Source organism: Pleurodeles waltl, chromosome 11 (genome assembly GCF_031143425.1).
Source record: "Pleurodeles waltl isolate 20211129_DDA chromosome 11, aPleWal1.hap1.20221129, whole genome shotgun sequence".
Taxonomy (NCBI): domain Eukaryota; kingdom Metazoa; phylum Chordata; class Amphibia; order Caudata; family Salamandridae; genus Pleurodeles; species Pleurodeles waltl.
The window spans coordinates 260,033,629-260,046,426 of NC_090450.1; positions in this window are offsets into that span (position 1 = coordinate 260,033,629).

Below are 12,798 nucleotides of genomic sequence, written 5' to 3' on the forward strand. Positions count from 1 at the left end.
TGGCACCTCAAAGACACCCCAGGTTCTCAGATGCTGAACTCAGGGTCATGGTGGAGGAAATCCTACGAGTAGAGCCCCAGCTGTTTGGGACACAGGTGCAGCACACCACCATTGCCAGGAAGATGGAGCTATGGAGCAGAATAGTGGACAGGGTCAACGCTGTGGGACAGCACCCAAGAAATCGGGATGACATCAGGAAGAGGTGGAACGACCTACGGGGGAAGGTGCGTTCCATGGTATCAAGGCACAACATCGCGGTACAGCGGACTGGCGGCGGACCCCCACCTCCTCCCCCCGAATTTACAACATGGGAGGAGCAAGTCTTGAACATCCTGCATCCTGAGGGCCTCGCTGGAGTATCTGGAGGAATGGACTCTGGTAAGTCTCATCTTCACTACTTCATCCCCCCCACCCCACCTGCATGCCAACTCATACCCCCACCCTCACCCCCTTCACAACTACCCCTTACAAATGTCTCACCATCACAACCCACCCATCCCAAAACTTAGCCCTGCATGCGGCCCCAAAGCATGGACACCCATCACCAAAGCATGCCCAATGCACGTACCCATCACCCCCCCACCCCCAAAACACCGTCACAACAGCCCCCACAAAGGAATGCCAGCACTGGGGTACACGGGCACCCACCCATTGCATGCCATTGGCACACAGAAGCAATAACCATACTTGTATAACTCTGCAGGACCCGAACGCCAGGTCACCGCGCAGGAGGGTCCACAAATGTCCCCTCCACCCCCAGAAGAGGCCCACAGTGATGACAGCAGCTCTGTCTCCCTGGATCTAGATGACTAGCCCGGTCCATCGGGGACCTCTGGACAGTCGGTTCCCCTCAGACAGGCACAGGCCACAGCAGACCTTCCCCCCTCTGGGAACACCAGCACAGCACCCACCCAGCGGGCCCATACCTCTGTCCCCAGGACACGTCAATCAGCGGTGTGTCCACCACTACCGGGAACCCAGGCTAACCCACCACCCCAACAACAACAGGGACCTGGGGGCAGTGGTAGTGGGCACACGGTCCAGGGGACGGAGGCCCAAGGAAACAGGGGAACTGGGAGGGCAGCTGTGCGACAGGGGGGGGACAGGCCTAGGGAACCCACTCTCCACGAGGCCCTCTCCTCCATCATGGGAGCATACCACCACTCCCAGGAGACGATGGCGACGGTCCTGGCCAGGTTTCAGGAAATCCAGCTTCTGCAGGAACAACAGTATATGGGGTTCAGGGAGGAACTGAGAAACATCAGTACCGCCATGGGTACCATCGTAGTGGCCCTGAATGAGTTAATCTCCACATTGTGGACCACTGTGGCACCTCAAAGGGCCCCTGACACTAGCATGGACCAAGAACTGGCTACCACCTCCGCCGGCGCTAGTGGACAGGAGGCCCCGACAGAAGACCAACAGGCCACCAGATCCCCACCCCCTGCAGAAGGAGAACCACCCCGCAAGCGGGCCCTGAGATCCAGGAAGAAGACAGAGTAACATGTCAAGACCCCCGCCAGCAAAGGATACCGCCCTGATTGTCATCCCACTGTCGCACATTGTCACCCTGTCCAACCTTAAACTGCCCCTGCTCCACTTCCCACAGGCATTTGGACAATGCACCTGTGAACCTGATAGTCTGGACTCTGCCATGGACAATTCTCCACCATCACCCCTCACCGATTTGCAACCACCCATCCAAATTAGAGCACTTGAATAAACACACTTATTGCACATAAACAATCTGGAGTCTGTCTGTGATTTAAACAAATGTATTAGAGCTGACAGTGCCAACATTGTTATTCACATTGTGATGCCAAAAAAATGCTGTCACACAGCTGTAGTCCATGGGGAAACTAAGCAGATGTCATGCAGTGGGGTCCACAGCTCTGAAAACGGAAGGGAAAGTCACAACACAGTTACCATACACTGGGGGAAAAAGTCAGACAGTAGAGAGGTAGGAGTCTTTAAGTAAATGTAATGTGCCGGTGTGTACTCTTACCTGTGTGTCACTGAAAGTATTGCTCTATTACTGTGTTCCTGTTGTCTATGTCGTCCTCTTCGGCTTCCTCTTCTTCACTCTCCACAGGCTCCACAGCTGCTACAACACCACCATCTTGACCATCCTCTGGCAGAAAAGGCACCTGGCGGCGCAAAGCCAGGTTGTGAAGCATACAGCAGGCCACGATGATCTGGCACACCTTCTTTGGTGAGTACATTAGGGATCCACCTGTCATATGGAGGCACCTGAACCTGGCCTTCAGGAGGCCAAAGGTGCGTTCGATCACCCTCCTAGTCCGCCCATGGGCCTCATTGTAGCGTTCCTCTGCCCTGGTCCTGGGATTCCTCACTGGGGTCAATAGCCAGGGAAGGTTGGGGTAACCAGAGTCCCCTAATAGCCACACACGGTGCCTCTGGAGTTGCCCCATCACATACGGGATGCTGCTATTGCGCAGGATGTAGGCGTCATGCACAGAGCCAGGGAACTTGGCATTAACATGGGAGATGTACTGGTCTGCCAAACAGACCATCTGTACATTCATCGAATTATAACTTTTCCTGTTCCTGTACACCTGTTCACTTTCTCTGGGGGTTACCAAAGCCACATGGGTCCCATCAATGGCACCTATGATGTTGGGGATATGTCCAAGGGCACAGAAGTCACCCTTCACTGTAGGCAAATCCCCCACCTCAGGGAAAACGATGTAGCTCTGCATGTGTTTGAGCAGGGCAGACAACACTCTGGACAACACCTTGGAAGACATAGGTTGAGACATCCCTGATGATATGGCCACTGTTGTTTGAAATGACCCACTTGCTAAGAAATGGAGTACTGACAGCACCTGCACTAGAGGGGGGATCCCTGTGGGTTGGCGGATGGGTGACATCAGGTCTGCCTCCAGCTGGGCACACAGTTCATGTATAGTGGCTCGGTCAAACCTGTATGTCAGAATGACATGTCGTTCCTCCATTGTCTACAGGTCCACCAGCGGTCTGTACACAGGAAGATTCCTCCATATCCTCGCATTGCCAAGCGGACGGTGCCTAGGAAGGACAACAGCAAGCACAGAGTCAATCAACCCACAGGTACGTTCCCACAGCTTGCACACAAGACGATTCACTATGCATTGAATGGTGTGTATGAGTGTTGAGGAAAGGCCTTGGTATGTGTGACGCAGTAGAAATTAAGCCATGTGGGCCCTTGAAATGGCGGCTGCCTGACCTGTGAAGTGTGACAATGGGATGTGAGGTCAATGCGCTGGCGTGGCACACCGTGGCGGTAGGCGGTCGAAGACCGCGGCGCAAAGCCGCATTGGTTCACATTGAATCCTATGGGTTTCAGGAGCCAATGACGATGTGCGCCGGCGGTCGTGGTACGCACCGCCGCGGTACGCACCGCCGCGGGCGTGACCGCCATTTTCTATTAGCTTAATCACTCGATACCTGATCTTCCACAGGAGAGGACCTACACTGCAAGTGCTGCTGTGACCTCGGTCTGGAAGAGACAATGGCTGCTGCCAATGGGGAAAGGGCCCCTGCCTTCACTTCTGAAGAATTGGAGAAACTCGTGGATGGGGTCCTCCCCTAGTATGCGCTACTCTACGGTCCTCCAGACCAACAGGTAAGTACACTGGGACCATGCTTTGTGGGCAATGCCTGGGTTGAGTCGGGTGGATAAAAGATGGTGGGGAGGGAAGCGATTGAGTCATGCATCAGACGACAGATGAGAGCATGTGCCACGTGTCAAGGGTGGGGATGGGGGGCCACTCACATTGAGCATGCAGAAGGTGATGACAATTTTTCTCTCCCTGTACATGTCACATAGGTCAGCGCCCACCATAAAATCACGATTTGGCGTGCCATCGCCAAGGACGTCCGGACCCTGGGGGTCCACAACAGACGGGGCACCCACTGCCGGAAGAGGTGGGAGGACATCCGCCGCGGGAACAGGAAGACGGTGGAGGCTCTGCTGGGGATGGCCTCCCAACGTAGGAGGGGTGCCAGTCGTCAATTGACCCCCCTGATGTTCCGGATCCTGGCGGTGGCCTACCCGATTTGGATGGGCGCGTGAGGACATCACAGCAGACACAAGGGGGTGAGTACAGTCTCATTCTGGTGACTTTGCGTGCAGTGGAGGTGTCTGGGGGGGGAGGAGTGCTGTGGGTCTCCCTAGGCCAGGGCGAATTCTGTAGGCTAGGCCCCTCCGTAAGGCATGGCCCTGTGCCCCCGCCCCCCACCTCTGTAGGGTGCCAAGTTCAGGTATCCATGGCCCTGTGTCATCTATGTGTGCAGTTGTCGTCGATAGGCTTGTAGGCCATGTCCCACGGATTGCGTAGTGGACCCCAAGTGCGCGGCGTGGTGCAGGGGGCTTCTGTGTCTGTCTTGACCGCCAACGGTAGCGGTAATCCATGCACTCAACATGTCTTTATTTCTCCCCCCCCTTTTTTGTGGTCTTCCTGTTCATGTGTGCATCAGCATCATCAGGCGGAGGAGAAGTGGCATCGGAGCACGAGGGAGCTGCATCTCACATGGCCATGGCGGGCCATGCAACTGAGTCGGATTTCACCAGTGAGACGGAGGGCGAGGAGAGCTCCACAGCGGGGACTCGTGCTGATGTCAGTGGCAGCGACTCGTCCTCTGAAGGGAGCTCCCTGTGGTGGCGGCAACATCCGTGCCCCCCGCAACAACAGGTACAGCCGCCACCCAGCGCACCAGCACCGCCCTCCCAGCAGCCCAGCAGCCCCTCAGCCTTCGCCCGTGCCCGCTCACCCAGGAAGGTGGGCATCTCCTTCGCCCCAGGCACCTCAGGCCGTGCCCCAGTCACCCCTGCTGCCCTCAGTGAGGAGGTCAATGACCTCCTGAGGACCATCATTGTTGGGCAGTCTACCCTTTTGAATGCCATCCAGGGTGTAGAAAGGGAGGTGCACCGGAGTAATGCATACCTGGAGGGCATTCATTCAGGTCAGGCTGCCCATCAGCGATCGTTCAACGCTCTGGCCTCAGCACTGACGGCAGCAATTGTCCCTGTCTCTAGCCTCCCCCCTCCAACTTCCTCCACCCGGACCCAATCCCCAGTACCTCTGCCTATCCCAGACACACCATCAGACCAGCCTGCACACACCTCAACACCCAAGGGAAGCTCATCCAGACATAAGCACCACACATCACACAAGCATTCACACAAGCAACATCCACATGCAGACATACCAACAGCCACTGCCTCCACTGTGTCCCCCTCCTCCTCGTCTCCCTCCTCCCTCCCTGTGACGTCTCCACTCACACTTGCATGCACAACACCTTCAGCCACTTCGTCCATCACCAGCACACCCACCAGAACACTCCGCACACGTGCAGTCACCACCCCACTACCATGTACACGTCCCCTGTGTCCTCTCCCAGTGTGTCTGTCACCCCCTCTTCCAAACCACACAAACGGAAGCAGCCACCCACCCAACAGCCATCCACCTCACGACAGCCTCCAGCCCAAGCACCTGCACCCAAAGACACCAGACTTCACACTCCTACAACCACATCCTCTTCCTCCACTCCCATACCCACTGCACCTACCCGTCACTCTCTTTCCAGATTGCTTTTCCTTGCCAACCTTAACCTCTTTCCAACAACTCCCCCACCCCGTCCATCTCATAAGACTGCAATCAGCACCTCAGCCACCACCAAACCAGGACCTATCAGGACTGTTGTCCAAGGACTGTGGAGTCCCCCACCCTCAATGGAAACAACTCCGGCGAGGAGCCAAGGCACGCCCAGCCCACCCCCGGAAAAGCACCCAAAAGTGAGCAGTGCCCGGCACGAGAGGCCACGGACACCGGGGACCAAAATACCTACCCTGGCTCCGTCTGGAAGTGGGGTGTCACCTGGCACACCGCCAAAGGTGTCAAAGGGCCACAGGCGACCAGGGAAGGGTGGGAAGGGCAGCACGCCCGATAAGTCTGGCAGCAGGCCAGCTGCCGAGGAGTCCCCCACCAGCCCCCTCCCAGGTGTGCAGGAGGACACCCAGAGGCTCGGTACGGCAGCCCAGGAGGGCCCCGCAAGCCAACGGACAGATGGGCAGGAAGGCCCTGCCAGCCACATGCCAGGTGGCGAGTGACACCCATGCCTGGGCCGGAACCGCTGAACTGGGCCCTTTCAAACAAGCACCGCTGAACTGGGCCCTTTCAATCAAGCACCACTGAACTGGGCACCGCCGTCTCAAGCACCGCTGAACTGGGCCCTTCATCTCAAGCACCGCTGAAGTGAGCCCTTCATCTCAAGCACCGCTGAACTGGGCACCGCCGTCTCAAGCACCGCTGAACTGGGCACCGCCGTCTCAAGCACCGCTGAACAGGGCACCGCCATCCCAAGCACCACTCCGCTGGGCCCTTCATCTCAAGCACTGCTGAACTGGGCCCTTTTAAACAAGCACCGCTGAACTGGGCCCTTCATCTCAAGCCCCGCTCCGCTGGGCACCGCCGTCTCAAGCGCCGCTGAACTGGGCCCTTCATCTCAAGCACCGCTGAACTGGGCACCGCGGTCTCAAGCACCGCTGAACTGGGCCCTTCATCTCAAGCACCGCTGAACTGGGCACCGGCGTCTCAAGCACCGCTGAACTGGGCACCGCCGTCTCAAGCACCGCTGAACAGGGCACTGCCGTCTCAAGCACCGCTGAACTGGGCACCGCCGTCTCAAGCACCGCTGAACTGGGCACCGTCGTCTCAAGCACCGCTGAACTGGGCACCGCCATCTCAAGAACCGCTCCGCTGGGCACCGCCGTCTCAAGAACTGCTGAACTGGGCCCTTCATCTCAAGCACCACTGAACTGGGCACCGCCATCTCAAGAACCGCTCCGCTGGGCACTGCCGTCTCAAGCACCGCTCCGCTGGGCCCTTCATCTCAAGCACCGCTGAACTGGGCCCTTTCAAACAAGCACCGCTGAACTGGGCACCGCCATCTCAAGAACCGCTCCGCTGGGCACCGCCGTCTCAAGCACCGCTCCGCTGGGCCCTTCATCTCAAGCACCGCTCTGCTGGGCCCTTCATCTCAAGCACCGCTCCGCTGGGCACCGCCGTCACAATCACCGCTCCATTGGGCCCTTCATCTCAAGCACCGCTGAACTGGGCCCTTCATCTCAAGCACCGCTGGCCCACTGGCGAAAGGGGCAGGCCCGCATCTGTGTCGGGAAGGGCTGCACGAGGCACTCTGGGCACTAGTCCCCCTCCACTACCAGTGGAGACTGTTATCCACTTGAGAGACTGTGGCTTTGCACTCCCCAGGATGGTACAGTGGGCAAGCCACCCACTGTAGAGACTTGAGAGACTGTGGCTTTGCACTCCCCAGGATGGCACAGTGGGCAACCCACCCACTGTAGAGACTTGAGAGACTGTGGCTTTGCACTCCCCAGGATGGCACAGTGGGCAACCCACCCACTGTAGAGACTTGTGAGACTGTGGCTTTGCACTCCCCAGGATGGCACAGTGGGCAACCCACCCACTGTAGAGACTTGTGAGACTGTGGCTTTGCACTCCCCAGGATGGTACAGTGGGCAAGCCACCCACTGTAGAGACTTGAGAGACTGTGGCTTTGCACTCCCCAGGATATGGCAGTGGGCAACCCACCCACTGTAGAGACTTGTGAGACCTGGCTTTGCACTCCCCAGGATGGCCCATGTGATTTGGGCCCAGTGGTCCACGGACAATGACAGCTAGAATTTTCGGACTTTTAATATTTATGTATATATTAGTTTTAAATGTGTGATATTTTTATAAGGCAATAATACAATATATTCGACTGTTTATGATCTATTCCTTTTGTCTTTGCATTCTTTCGGGGAGGTTTGGGGGTTGTAACAGTGATGTATTGCTATGCATTGATGTGTGTGTTGTAGTGGGTGGGGGTGGGGGTGGGGGTGTCGCGTATGTGTGTCCCCGTAATATTTTCTCCTCCCCCCTCCCCTGTGTCGTAGGTGCAGTACTCACCGTTGTCTTCTGCGCCGGCGTTCTTGCTCCTGGTAGAGGAGCAGGAATACAATAGCTGGTAGGATGTGGAATTCGGGTTCCATGCTGTCCAGATTCCTCTTGGGGTGTATAGAGGTGAGCGTTTTCGGTTTGAAATGTCTGTTTCCGCCATGTTTTTATCGGCGGGGCTACCGCCCCGGAAAAGGTGGCGGATTGGTGGGTTTTGATAGGGTGGGCGGTACATTGTCTCCTGCCTGTCTGTTGGCAGTGACCGCCGCGCTGTTTGTTTGTCCCGCCGTGGCGGTCGGAGTGTTAAAGTGGCGGTCTCTGTTGGCGGTTTCCGCCAGGGTCAGAATTCCATTTTTTTAACCGCCAGCCTGTTGGCGGGTTAGCCGCCACTTTAACACCGACCGCCAGGGTTGGAATGACCACCTAAGTGAGTTTTTTTTACTGAGACATATATATTTGTGTTCCTAAGGGAATATATTTGCTTAGTAATTAGGATAAGTGAGCAAGGAGTATCATCTGGTGGAGATAGTGGAGACACTTCCTTGAAAAAGATGGTGCAGGAGGAGATAAGGGCATCTGTGAAACAAGTATTTGAGCCTGTTTTGAGGAGAGAAAGGAAGACTATTGATATATCTGGTGATCAAATTGGTCCTTGGGGGAAGATAATGAAAATAATAATAACAAATCTGGTAAGAAAAAAATTAAAATAAAGAATATTGTATTGGATAACAGATTTCTGTCTTAGAAGAGAAGTGGACTTAGCGCCACAGAGTAGGAGGGTGTCCAACGTGGCACAAGATAGGGTGTCCCTAGTGGCACGAAAGAGATTCGAACATGACCTGATGATAATAACACCCGTGAAAATGGTGATGATAGTTATGATGAGTTTATTTTAGATGATTATGATAATGTAGGATAGCACATGGACTAAGATTGGATTGGAAAGGGTTTTCTGGGTGTAGACATGTTCAGTCCAGACAGGCACTCCAGAAGTGCATATGTGGCCTAAGTCTCATGTGGCTGATTTTATCAAATTGTGGATTAAAAGGCCACTGGAAAAGGATTCAAGGGCCATAATGAAGGCTAAGTGTTCTTGTCTGGTAGTAGATGATCATTTTTGCATAACCCCTGATTTGGAACCAGACCTGATCAGTTTTTAATTTAAGTTGGGTCGCGGTCCTAGGAAGGGCTTGGAAAGGGCAATGAAACAGTGCTAGGATAGTCTCCTTCACAAAATAGGACCTTTAGCTAGAATTTTGAATATGGTTAAATAAGCCAAATCAAAGTCGGTTCAAGTGGATAGAGAATTGTTGCATGGATGGCCACATAGGGTGATATGTTTCCTAGGAAATGCTAATGCAGCTCTGATTGAAGAAAGAAGAAAAGCAGTTCTAATGTGGATAGGTCCTAGGTTAGGGGACTTTGCAGAGAAAGAACCATCTGAGGATCCGAAAGGCTATCTGTTTGAAAATAGTTTGGTGAAGAGAGCGGGAAAATATGTTTCCATGTTCACCAGCCTAGAATAGGCACAGTCCTCTGTGAGAGAAATTTTTGGGAGTCGACTTTTTGATCGGACCAGAGCAAGAAGTGATTCTCTGGCTGGTCTTTTACAAGATCCTGAATTCAGAAAGTTTGGTGTCCCCTAGAGGTAGATTTGTCTGCGTCAAGGTTCACATTTCAGTAATCTTGATATTACAATTGGAGGCCAGATCCCCAAGATGAAGCAGTGGATGCATTTCAGCAGGTTTGGAAGGGAATTCAGGGGTATTAATTCCCTTCTTTTTCAATGATACAGAGAGTGTTGTTGAGGGTGAGGAGGAAGAGTTGTGAGGTAGTTCTGATCACTCCTTTTAGGACAGCTCAGCTTTGGTTTCTAGGGTTGCTGGAGTTAGTGGTGGAGGAGCCATATTTGATTTCAGAATCAGAAGAAATGCTGTCAGGGCCAGAAAGAGAGGGGCATCCTTTGGATGTGGAAGGGGCTTTGAGCCTTCTTGTTCGTAAGATTTCGGGGAGGAGACCATTTTGCAGGACTTTCAGAACAGGCACAGGAGTTGCTCACAGAGTCAAGGGTGCCAGGGACTAGAAAACATGTTGGAGCATGAAAAAAATGGGTATGTTGGTGCTTGGAGAGGAACTTGGATCCCGTGGTTGCATCTACCATAGAACTTTCGGATTTTTAGGCTTTTTTGTTTGCAAAAGGCATGAGCTGTAGGACAATTAATTGTTATAGGTCAGCAGTGGCAGCAGGTCATGCTCTAGTAGAGGGCTGTTCAATGGGAAACAAATATTTAATTTGTAGTGTAATGAAAGGCATTAAGTCACCGAGACAAACTAGACCTAGGTATAATTCTCATGGGATGTAAATCTGATATTCCAGAAATTGGAGAGTTGGCCTTCCAATTAGTATTTATCTTTATGACAGCTGTCTTTTAAGCTGGCAACAATACTATGTTTAATTTGTTTTAGGAGAGTTTCAGATGTGAGAGCATTGGAGGTGAGTAATTGTTTTTTATAATCCAGATGGAGTACTGGAGACAGTCTAACACTATGGGGCATATTTATGAAAAGTGACACTGCACCTAGTGCAGCGCCACTTTTCTTGCGCCCCTTACCGCCCCACTAATGCCACCATGTTTGCAGGATATTTACTATATGACGCACCATGGTGATAGTTAGGGAACTACTGTCAGAATTTTTTACGCTAGTTTGATGCTTTGCAGGATTGGCGTGAAAACATTTGACGCTAATCCTGCAAAGCACCCAAAGTCCCATTGTAACCAATGTAAGCCTTCTTTTTAAAAGTGCTGAAAAGAATGACATAAAGAAATCTCTTAGATTTCTTTGGGACATTTTTTGCCACCCCAATGGGGGAACATCCTCTTTGCATACATTATACCTGATGCAGGCATAATGTAGCGCAAAGGGTTACAAAGTGGAGCAATGTATGCATTGTGCCACTTTGTAAATATAGCATGTCATTTTTGGCCTTCTAACGTCACATCAGCATAAAAGAATTACACCAATGTGGCATTAGAATGGCCTTAGGCCCTCTTAGATGTGCACCTATGTCTTTTTTAATTTTCTATCTAAGGTTTAATGAGCATCCAAAGTTATGTGTGGTGCACTGTTTTAGAAAGTATGAGAGTAGGATGGAAGAGTTTAGAAAGGATGGGGTAACAACTGATTTCATATGTAAGACCTTTTAAACCAGTAAATTCATCAACAATTGCTCATTGGATGAGACATTTTAGGCTTGAAGCAGGAGTGGATATGCAAATATTTGAGGCATATTCAGTTAGAGGTCCAATGGCGGGTAAAGTTTTTTATTCAGGAGGATGTCTGGAGGAGATATTGAAAGAAGCAGATTGGTCTAATGCTGATGTGTTTGCAAGGTTTTATTTGAAACCAATGGGACATGTTTCATCTGTTTTGATATCACAGCTTTGAGCATGCATAATGGTAGTCTCCGGCCTTGACGTTAACTGTAGATTCTCCAAGTTTGGGAAGCAAAAATCTGGAATTCATTAAAGACACAGATGTTTTTGAAGGGAGAGGGTACAAAAAAAATATTGTTAAACATTTTTGTGTCTAAAGATTTTACATGAGTTCAGTTTACATATTCTCCAATGTTATTTCTTCAGACACTCAAGAAGAATGAAGAATTTTGGAATAGGAGGAGTCGTGAGGATGTTCGACGTTTGGGAATAATTTTCAAGTTCAGCTTAGGATTTGTTTGCGATGGAGCAGCTGTAAAGAGGAAGATGGCTGCTGAGTTGTGACTTATGTAGACTACAATGACATTCTGGTTCTGGAAGTGTAGTTATTGTTTTCTTTAAAGTGCTGCAGTGGAGTGGTAATAAAAGACTTATGCATAATGCTAGCCTGTGTCTTTCATGAAATCCAGTTTCTCCCTTCCCAAACCTGGAGAATCTGCATTTCTGTCTAGAGTCCAACCTTGATTACGAGGGTCTTAGTGCACATGACATCAAAGACACTGCATCTTCCCCTTTGTTAAATAAAAAGTACAAAAAACATTATCATCATCATCATCATAACAAGCTTTATTTGGTCATAAACCTTCAAGGCCTACAGCCATAATACTCTATATAAATTACAAAAATACATAAAACAATTACACTTGTCATACAATACTAGTGCAATAAAATGAATCAATTAATTCTTCAAGTCCCAAGCCCCAGAGTATAGATAATTAACACCATTGATCAAACATAGATAAAAAAGATATACATTACTAGTTTTTTAAAAAGACGAGTACGTGCATGCCATGCAGCCACATGGGACTTGCTGACTGCATAAACCAAGATGGCCGAAGTATCGCTCTTTAAAATCCTATGGGCAATAACATGTTGTCTAATGCCCAGATTCTGGCAAATTGGACTAATCCACTTGCGCTCAGCTGAAACATATGCTGTGCAAAAGAACAAAAAGTGTTCAACCGAATCAGAGGCACCGCCACAAGCCAGGCATAGGTTAGATACAGACAATGCCCTCCAACTACTAGTAAAACACATTAGCGGAAAACACACACAACGGAAATGGACATACAAGCTGTTGCCTAAGAATTCAGGAATTACATATAAAAAGGATTCATACTGGGGGAACCATTTAAAATCAATAAATTTGTTGGTCATCCGCCCATGAGTTGTGTCAAGGAGATGATTATTCCTAACACAGGGCCAACAGGCTAATTTCAAAGATTGCTTCTGGGCCTTCCCTAGATCCCGAGGATTTTCCCAGTAGCTCCAGAGACCCAGAACACAAAATCAACTTGACACATGCTTAAACCATGGTACAGAGGCTACATTAGGTCTTT